At 44.6% G+C, this 10,070-nt stretch overlaps 1 pseudogene; it reads left to right on the top strand.

Moving 5' to 3' along the window:
• The first annotated feature begins 6,297 nt into the window (after positions 1-6,297).
• On the top strand, positions 6,298-7,588 carry LOC102426773 (annotated as a pseudogene).
• The last annotated feature ends 2,482 nt before the right edge of the window (positions 7,589-10,070 follow it).

Here is a 10,070-nt window from a genome sequence, read left to right on the forward strand (position 1 = left end):
AGAACAGGTACAAGACAGGGAAGTCAGCTTTCACCACTCTTATTCAACATAGTACTGGAAGTCCTAGCACAGCGATCAGACAACAAGAAGATATAAAAGGCATCCACTTCCTCAAAAAACTAAAAATGGAACTTCCATTTGACCCTGGGATCCCCCTTCTAGGAATATATCCCAAGAAACCAGAAACACCAATCAGAAAGGATATATGCACCCATATGTTCATAGCAGCACAATTCACCATAGCTAAGATCTGGAAACAGCCTAAGTGCCCATCAGTAGATGAATGGATTAGAAAACTGTGGTACATCTACACGATGGAATACTATGCTGCTGTAAAAAAAGAAGGAACTCTTACCATTTGCAACAGCATGGATGGAACTGGAGAGCATTATGCTAAGTGAAATAAGCCAGTCAATTAAGGAAAAATACCACATGATCTCACTCATTCATGGATAATAAAGATCATTATAAACTTATGAACAAAAATAGATACAGAGGCAGAGCTGCATCAAACAGACTGTCAAACTACAGCGGCAAGGCCGGGGACGGTAGGGGGGCAGAAGGGGGGGGTGGGTAAGAGATCAACTGAAGGACTTATATGCATACATATAAGCATAACCAATGGACATAAGACACTGGGGGGTAGGGGAGGCCAGGGGATTGTCAAGGGCGGGGGAAAAAAGGAGACATATGTAGTACCCTTTGTAATACTTTAAGCATTAAAAATAAATAAATAGCCGAAACCGGTTTGGCTCAGTGGATGGAGCATCAGCCTGCGGACTCAAGGGTCCCAGGTTCGATTCCGGTCAAGGGCATGTACCTGGGTTGCGGGCACATCCCCAGTAGGAGATGTGCAGGAGGCGGCTGATCGATGTTTCTCTCTCATCGATGTTTCTAACTCTCTATCTCTCTCCCTTCCTCTCTGTAAAAAATCAATAAAATATATTTTTAAAATAAATAAATAAATAAATAAATAAATAAATAAATAAAATAAAATAATTAAAATAATAAAAAAGTAGAAAGCTTTAAATAATAGAATGGCACAGCTAAGACCAAATTCATTCATTGTTGCAAAAACTTAGAAATATTCTTTTTTCAATAAGGAACATGTTAAACATTTTTCTAAATGAAAAAAAAAGGCATCCACATTGTAAAGGAGGAAGTAAAACTCTCATTATTATCAGATGACATAATATTGTACATGAAAACCCTGAAGACTTTATCAAAAACTACTAGATTTAATAAATGAATTTGTCAATGTAGCAGGATACAAAATCAACACCAAAAAATCAATGGCTTTTTTACAAACCAACTAGAAGCCTGATGCACAAAAATTCATGCAAGAGTAGGACTTCCTTCCCCCGGCTGCTGGCACTGGCTTCCCTCCAGCCACCTGCAGGCACCCAGAACCCCGGCTGGCTTCGCCCAGGCCACCCACAGGCATCTGGGACCCAGGCTGGCTTCCCTCGGGCTGCCCCCAGGCACCCAGGACCCTGCTGTCTTCCCTCCGGCCCCAGCTTCATCAGGAAGGATGTCTGGAATGACCTCTCGAAAACATCTGGTCTAATTAGCATATTACCCTTTTATTATTATAGTTTCTCTTCAGAAAGAGAAACTAAACAAACAATTCCATTTGCCATTGCAACAAAAACATTAAGATACTTAGGGATAAACTTAACCAAGAAGGTAAAAAACTTGTACTTGGAAAATGACATGACATTGGAAAAAAAGAGATAAAGATATAAATAAGTGGGAAAATATACCATGTTCATGGATTGGTAAAAATAACATCATTAAAATGTCCATACTGCCCAAGGCAATCTACAGATTCAATGCAATTCCTATTAAAATACCAACAGGAAAAAAAATGCCAGCAGCATAGCCCTGGCTGGTTTAGCTCAGTGGATAGAGTGTCTGCCTGCAGACTGAAGGATCCTGGGTTAGATACCAGTTAAGGGCATATGCCCAGGTTGCAGGCTAGATCCCCCAGTAGGGGGTATACAGGAGGCAACCAATCACTGATTCACCAATCAGTGATAAAAACATCACTGATGTTTGTATCTCTTTCTCCCTCTCCTTTCCTCTCTGAAATAAATAAAAATATATTTTAAAAAATACCAACAGCATATTTCACAGATCCAAAAATATATATGAAACCAAAAGAGACCCCAAATAGCCACAGCAATCCTGATAAAGAAGAATAAAGTTGGTGGAATCATAATACCACATATCAAGTTATACTACAAAACCACCGTAATCAAAGCAGCCTGTTACTGACACAAGAACAGGCATATAGGTCAATCCAACAGAACAGAGACCCCAAAAATTGCCCAAGCCATTACATTATGCTCAATTAATATTTGACACAGGAGGCAAGAACATAAAATGGACAGAGTCTCTTCAATAAATGGTGTTGGGGAAAATTGGACAGATACATGCAAAAATAAATAAAACTAGACCACCAACTTACACCCACGTACACAAGAATAAGCTCAAGATGGATAAAAGAGTTAAATGTGAGTTGAGAAACCATAAAAATCCCAGGCAAAACCATAGGCAGTAAAATCTCAGACATCTCTCATAGCAATATGATTAGAGATACATCTCCTAGGGCAAAGGAAACTAAGGAGAAAATAAACAAATGGGACTGCATCCAAATAAAAAGCTTCTGCACAGCAAAAGAAACCATCAACAAAACAAAAAGGAAGCCCACCGTGTAGGAGAACATATTGGGCAGTGATACATCTGACAAAGGGTTAACATCCAAAATATATAAGGTACTCATACAACTTAACAAAAGGAAGACAAATAATCTATTTTTTTTTAAAATGGGCAAAATACCTAAATAGACACTTCTCCATACTGGGCACATAAATGGCAAAGAGAGATATGTAAAAATGCTCAAAGTCACTGATCAGAGAGATGCCAATTAAAATGACAATGAGGTATCATCTCACACCTATCAGAATGGCAACTATCAACAAATGACAAGTGCTGGTAAGGATGTGGAGAAAAGGGAACCCTTGTCACTGCTGGTGGAAATGCATACTGGTGCAACCATTATGGAAACAGTATGAAGTTTCCTCAAAAAAATTAAATATGGAACTGACATTTGACCCAGTGATCCCACTTCTAAGAATATATGCTAAGAAACCAGAAACACCAATCAGAAAGAATGTATGCACCCCTATGTTCATAGCAGCACCATTTACAATAGCTAAGATCTGGAAACAGCTCAAGTGCCCATCTGTAGACTAGAGGATAAAAAAGCTGTGGTACATTTATACCATGGAATACTATGCAGCTATAAAAAAAAGATGGATCTCTTACCCTTTGTTTTTTTTTTGTTTTGTTTTGTTTTGTTTTAAATATATTTTATTGACTTTTTACAGAGAGGAAGGGAGAAGGATAGAGAGTTAGAAACATCGATGAGAGAGAAACATCGATCAGCCGCCTCCTGCACACCTCCTACTGGAGATGTGCCCGCAACCAAGGTACATGCCCTTGACCAGAATCGAACCTGGGACCCTTGAGTCCGCAGGCTGACGCTCTATCCACTGAGCCAAACAGGTTAGGGTGATCTCTTACCCTTTGATACAGCATGGAGTGACTTGGAGAGTATTATGCTAAGCGATATAAGTCAGCCAGAGAAAGACAAGTATTACATGATCTCACACATATGTGGAATCTAATTAACAAAATAAACTGATGAACAAAATTGATCCAGAGAAAAAGAAGCATAGAACAGACTGGGGAATCTCAGAGGGAAGGTGGCAGAGGGTGGGTGGAAAGTGATCAGCCAAAGAATTTGTATGCATATATGCATAACCCATGGACACAGACAATAGGGTAGTAAAGGTCTGGGGCAAGCATGTCAAACTCCAAGGTTGACTCCCAGGTCCCGAGGGCATACAACTCCCAGCCAGGTCAGAATGTCTTTTCTTTAACCAACACAAGGCAATCATGATTAACAGAGCATGATCAATACTTCCCACAATGATAGCCAGTTCCCAATATTCCTTTCTTGCCCCTAACACTAGGAGACTAGAAGTCCAGATAAAAGAATTGTTGCCTCAACTGGTTTGGCTCAGTGGATAGAGCGTTGGCCTACGGACTGAAGGGTCCCGGGTCCGATTTCGGTCAAGGGCACATGCCCAGGTTGTGGGCTCTATCCCAGTAGGGGCATGCAGGAGGTAGCCAATTAATGATTCTCTCTCACCATTGATGTCTCTCTCTCTCTTTCTCTCTCTCTCTTCCTTCCTCTCTGAAATCAATACAAATATATTTTTTAAACAAAAAATTATTTAGTCCTGGCTTGTGTTGGTCAGTGGTTAGAGCAGCGGTTCTCAACCTGTGGGTCGCGACCCCTTTGGGGGTCGAACGACCCTTTCACAGGGGTCGCCTAAGACCATCGGAAAACACATATATAATTACATATTTTGTGTGATTAATCACTATGCTTTAATTATGTTCAATTTGTAACAATGAAATTGGGGGTCACACAACATGAGGAACTGTATTAAAGGGTCGCAGCACTAGGAAGGTTGAGAACCACTGGGTTAGAGTGTCATCCATTGCACCACAGGATCTCGGTTCAATTCTGAGTTGAGGGCAGTTACCCTGGGTTGCAGATTCCATCCTCATTCCATTAGGGGCCTGTATGGGAGGCAACCAATCAATGTGACACTCTCACATCTCTTTTCTCTCTCTCTCTCTCTCTCTCTCTCTCTCTCTCTCTCTCTCTCTCTCTCTACCTCCCTCACTTCCACTCTAAAAATCAATAGAAAAAATATCCTTGGGTGAGGATATTAAAAAAAGAAAGAATTGTTTGGGGCAGGAAATTGGAGAGCTAAGGTAGACTAACATGTTAACTTTTACCATTAACGAGAAAAAAAGACAAACCCTGGGCAGGGAGTTCAGTTCATTAGAGCATCATCCCAGTACTCCAAGGGTTTTATCCAGGGTCAGGGCACATACAAGAATCAGCCAATGAATGCATAAGTAAGTGGAACAACAAATCAATGTTTCTCTCTATTTCTATCTCTATCTCTATCTCTGTCTCCCTTCCTCTCTCTCTCTAAAAATCAATTTTAAAAATTTACTAAATAAAGAAAAGAAAAAGGCAATATTTTAATAATTGAAGCACTGAGGAAATTTTTATGTGGAAGAAGGAAGTTGTTCTTTGTTTGATGTGAATAATAACTCCTTATCCTCTTACCAACATGTAAAGTAGTTAATATGACTGTAACACTTTTACAGATGAGGAACTGAGGCAAAGAAAGGATAAGAAACTTATCCAAGATTACATAGCTAGCAAGAGGGACTCAGGGCCCTAGAATTCTTGGCTCCAGAGTCCATATTCTAAACCACCTCACCAAGCTGCCTTTCCAAGATATGCTTCTCCTAATCCTATATAATAAAAGCCTAATATGCTAAGTGTCTGGTCATCCATTCGTTCGTTTAACCAATCAAAGCATAATATGCTAATGATATGCTAAGGCCGCTCAACTGCTCCCTATGACATGCACTGACCACTAGGGGCCAGATAGTCAAACAGTCATCCAGTTGCTATGATGTGCACTGACCACCAGGGGGCAGACACTCCGACCGGTAGGTTAGCTTGCTGCTTGAGTCCAGCCGATTAGGACTGAGCGAGAAGGGCTGGACACGCCCTAGAACCCTCCCATGGTCCCTCCCCGGCTGGCCAACTTCCCGAGTCCCTCCCTGGCCCAATCATGCACCAGTGGGGTCCTTCGGCCTGGCTTGCGCCCTCTCACAACCTGGGACCTCTAGGGGGAGTCGGAGAGCTGGTTTCGACCCAATCCCACAGGCTAGGCCGAGGGGCCCCACTGGTGCATAAATTCATGCACTGGGCCTCTAGTTTATAATATTTAAGTCTAAATATATCATTTTTTAAAAAATAAATCTTTATTGTTGAAAATATTACATATGTCCCTTTTTTTCCCATTTCCCTCTCCTCCCCTCCCCTCCCGGCAAGCCTTCACCACTGTATTGTCTGTGTCTCTGGGTTGTGCATATACACATATGAGTTCATTGGTTGATCTCGCTGACCTTCCATCCTCCTCTGCCTTCCCTCTGAGGTTTTACAGTCTGTAAACATATCATTCTTATATACTTTAAAACACTGTATAAAGGAATACATTATAGAGAATTGTCTTATAAACTTTTTTGACCATGACAATCACTAGGATACATATTATATACAAAGACCCAGTACAGGCTCTCTGCTCCTCCCGTTGGTCAGACAGCCTTTCCTCCTGCGCTGTGCCAGCAGCCACAACCCTGAGACATGATGGTGAAGATCGGAGTGAACGGATTTGGCCGCATTGGGTGCCTGGTCACCAGGGCTGCTTTTAACTCTGGCAAAGTGGATATTGTTGCCATCAATGACCCCTTCATTGACCTCAATTACATGGTGTACATGTTCCAGTAGGATTCTACTCATGACAAGTTCAAAGGCACGGTCAAGGCTGAGAACAGGAAGCTTGTCATCAATGGAAAGTCCATCTCCATCTTCCAGGAGCGAGATCCCACCAACATCAAATGGGGTGATGCTGGTGCTGAGTATGTTGTGGATCCCACCGGTGTCTTCACTACCATGGAGAAGGCTGGGGTTCACTTGAAGGGCGGAGCCAAGAGGGTCATCATCTCCGCCCCTTCTGCGATGCCCCCATGTTTGTGATGGGTGTGAACCATGACAAGTATGACAACTCCCTCAAGATTGTCAGCAATGCCTCCTGCACCACCAACTGCTTGGCCCCCTGGCCAAGGTCATCCCAACAACTTTGGCATCGTGGAGGGACTCATGAGCACAGTCCATGCCATCACCGCCACCCAGAAGACCATGGATGGCCCCTCTGGGAAGCTGTGGCATGATGGCCGAGGGGCTTCCCAGAACATCATCCCTGCTTCTACTGGCACTGCCAAGGCTGTGGGCAAGGTCATCCCTGAGCTGAATGGGAAGCTCACGGGCATAGCCTTCCGTGTCCCCACCCCCAATGTGTCGGTTGTGGATCTGACCTGCTGCCTGGAGAAAGCTGCCAAATACGATGATATCAAGAAGGTAGTGAAGCCCTAGCCAGTTTGGCTCAGTGGATAGAGCATCAACCTATGAACTGGAGGGTCCCGGGTTCGATTCTGGTCAGGGGCACATGCCTGGGTTGTGGGCTCAATCCCCGGTGAGGGACTTGCAGGATGCAGCCAATCCATGATTCTCTCTCATCATGGATGTTTCTATTTCTCTCTCCCTCTTCCTTCCTTCTGAAATGAATAAAAATATATTTTTTTTAAAAGAAGGTAGTGAAGCAGGCATCAGAGGGCCCCCTCAAGGGCATCCTGGACTATACTGAAGGCCAGGTTGTCTCCTGTGACTTTAACAGTGATACCCACTCCTCCACCTTTGATGCCAGGGCTGGCATTGCCCTCAATGACCACTTTGTCAAGCTCGTTTCCTGGTATGACAATGAATTTGGCTACAGCAACAGGGTGGTGGACCTTATGGTCCACATGGCCTCCAAGGAGTAAGAGTCCCCTGGACCACCAGCCCCAGCAAGAGGAAGAGAGGCCCTCAGCTGCTGGGGAGTCCTTGACCTAGATTGGTCCCCCAACACACTAAGAATCTCCTAACCACCGTTTCCATCCCAGACCCCCTGGAGAAAGGGAGGGGCGTAGGGAGCCCTACTTTGTTGTGCACCATCAATAAAGTTCACTGTACCCAACCAAAAGAAAAAGACCCAGTACAAACCTAACTATATACATAACTACATAATTGAAATAAAAGTTACATTAGAAAATTATTGCCTTTACTACCTTAGGTGGATTTTGTATTTTATAATATTCTACTCTATTTAAATATACTCTGTACTGTTTTCTTCCATTTTGTTGTTGCTATTGGTTTTGAGGGGGGTTGTGTGTGTGTGTGTGTGTGTGCGTGCATGTGTGTGTGTGTGTGTGTGTGTGTATGTGTATTGAATTTCAGAGAGAGAGAGGACGGGAGAGGGAGAGAGAGAAAGAAGCATCAACATGAGAGCAACACATTGATGGCTACCTCCTGCATGTCCCCGACTGGGGATCAAGCCCACAACCTGGGCACGTCCGCTGACCCAGAATCAAACCAGCAACCCTTCAGTGCACAGGATGACACCCAACCAACTGAGCCACACCAGCCAGGGCTGTTGTTGTGTTTAATAAACAGTGTTTCCAAACCACCAAATTGATTTCTTAGCTTACAAACTGTGATTTGAAAAACATAATTCTAGAGAAAGTAAATTATGGATAAATTCAAGTTCTAAAACAAATAAAGACACACAATGACACCAGAAGCTGAGAGTAACCCAAAATGAACTATAGATAGAAAAACTCAATTTAAAAAATAGAGATTTAAGTTACCATCCTTCCTAAAATACATTAAATACTTATTCCTTCTTAATAACATGTGTTACACGTTATGAAACAGCTGATTAACAATCCCTGGAAAAGCAATGCGAGGATTTGGAGGAGAAAGCAGATTTGACTTTGATCCTGATTCCACCATTTGTGAGCTTTGTGACCCTAGACTTTGTTGAGCCTCAGGTTCTTCTTCACTGAAATGAGGGAATTATACATAATACTAGTGGCCCGGTGCACGAAATTTGTGCACATTAAAAAAGGGATTAATTAGAGGAAATATTTTATTATTGCTATTTGCCCTTTCTCTATAATAGAAGTGTCAAAGATGAAAGAAAATTAGTAAAATGTATTTGAAAATCTTCCTCCTGTCAGAGTCTGAGGCACACCACGGGACCCAGAGTCAAGTCCCCGCCCACCCATGTGTGCCTCAAAATCGCGAAAGACCCAGACCTGACTGCCCCCCCCCTTTGGGCTAGATCTAGACCTAGCTGGTCCCACCCTTGTCAAGCCCCACTGGGCAGGGAGCACAGCCGCAGGTCCCCTGGACCAGCGCCAGGGCGGGGGACATGGCCTGAGGTCTCTCAGCCCTGGCTGGGGCGGGGGGCGCACCTTGAGGTCCCCTGTCAAGACCCACCGGGTGGAGGACACAGGGTGAGATCCCCTGTCAAGCCCCGCTGGGCCGGAATCATGGCATGAGGCCCCCTGGACCGGGGTGAGGGGAGCAGCCTGAGGTCCCCCGGCCCAGCACTGGGGCAGGGGGATGCAGGTGGGGGGTAGGTGGGGGACATGGCCTGTGGTCCCTTGTCAAGCCCCGTCAGGAGGGGGGCATGGCCTCAGGTCCCCTGGACTGGCACTGGGGTGGGGGGAGCAGCCTGAGGACCCCGGCCCAGCATCGGGGTGGGGGGCACATCTTGAGGTCCCCCGTCAAGCCCCACCAGGAAGGGGGCGCGGCCTGAGGTTCTCCGGCCTGGCGCTGGGGTTGGGGGTGCAGCCTAAGGTCCCCTGTCAAGCCCTGCCGGGTGGGGGGCACCACCTGAGATACCCTGTCAAGCCCCACCAGGTGGGGTGCATGGCCTGAGATCCCCTGTCAAGCCCTGCCGGGTGAGGGGCACAGCCTAAGGTCCCCCTGCATGGTGCCAGGGTAGGAGGCGCTGCTTGAGGTCCCCTGTCAAGCCCCACGGGGGTGGAGGGGTGCAGCCTCATGTCCCTGCTGATTTCTTGTTAAGGCTCGTTACGGAAACTCGGCTTCTACTGTAGGTGCTGCCATATTTGTGGCGGAGTGATGGGTGTGACGGTCAATTTGCATGGGTACAGTGAACTTTATTATATAGCATGCACTTGATGGAAAATCCTTCTCTGTCCTTATCGTCTTCTCATCTCTGGGATTCCAATACCTCCAAATAACCCCTTCTCACTTTTCCAGCTAATTATGAACATTCCCTTCCTCTTGTTTCCTGTAAGAAATCAAAGTCCAAGGAGTTATTAAGCTGGATAAATGGAAAAGTTTTGCTTTGTTTTGTTTTCTTTTATAAGAGAAAGTTTATTTAGAAAGTTACAGAGGTAGTAAAAGTGAACCAGCTTGGCTATGTAGGCTCAGGAAACAAGTTACAGAAGCAAGAGAAGGGCCCTTGGAGCTTAGGAGAGAGAAAGACAAAGGTAAT

This window comes from Myotis lucifugus, unplaced genomic scaffold, assembly GCF_000147115.1.
Source record: "Myotis lucifugus unplaced genomic scaffold, Myoluc2.0 scaffold_19, whole genome shotgun sequence".
Classification (NCBI taxonomy): Eukaryota; Metazoa; Chordata; class Mammalia; order Chiroptera; family Vespertilionidae; genus Myotis; species Myotis lucifugus.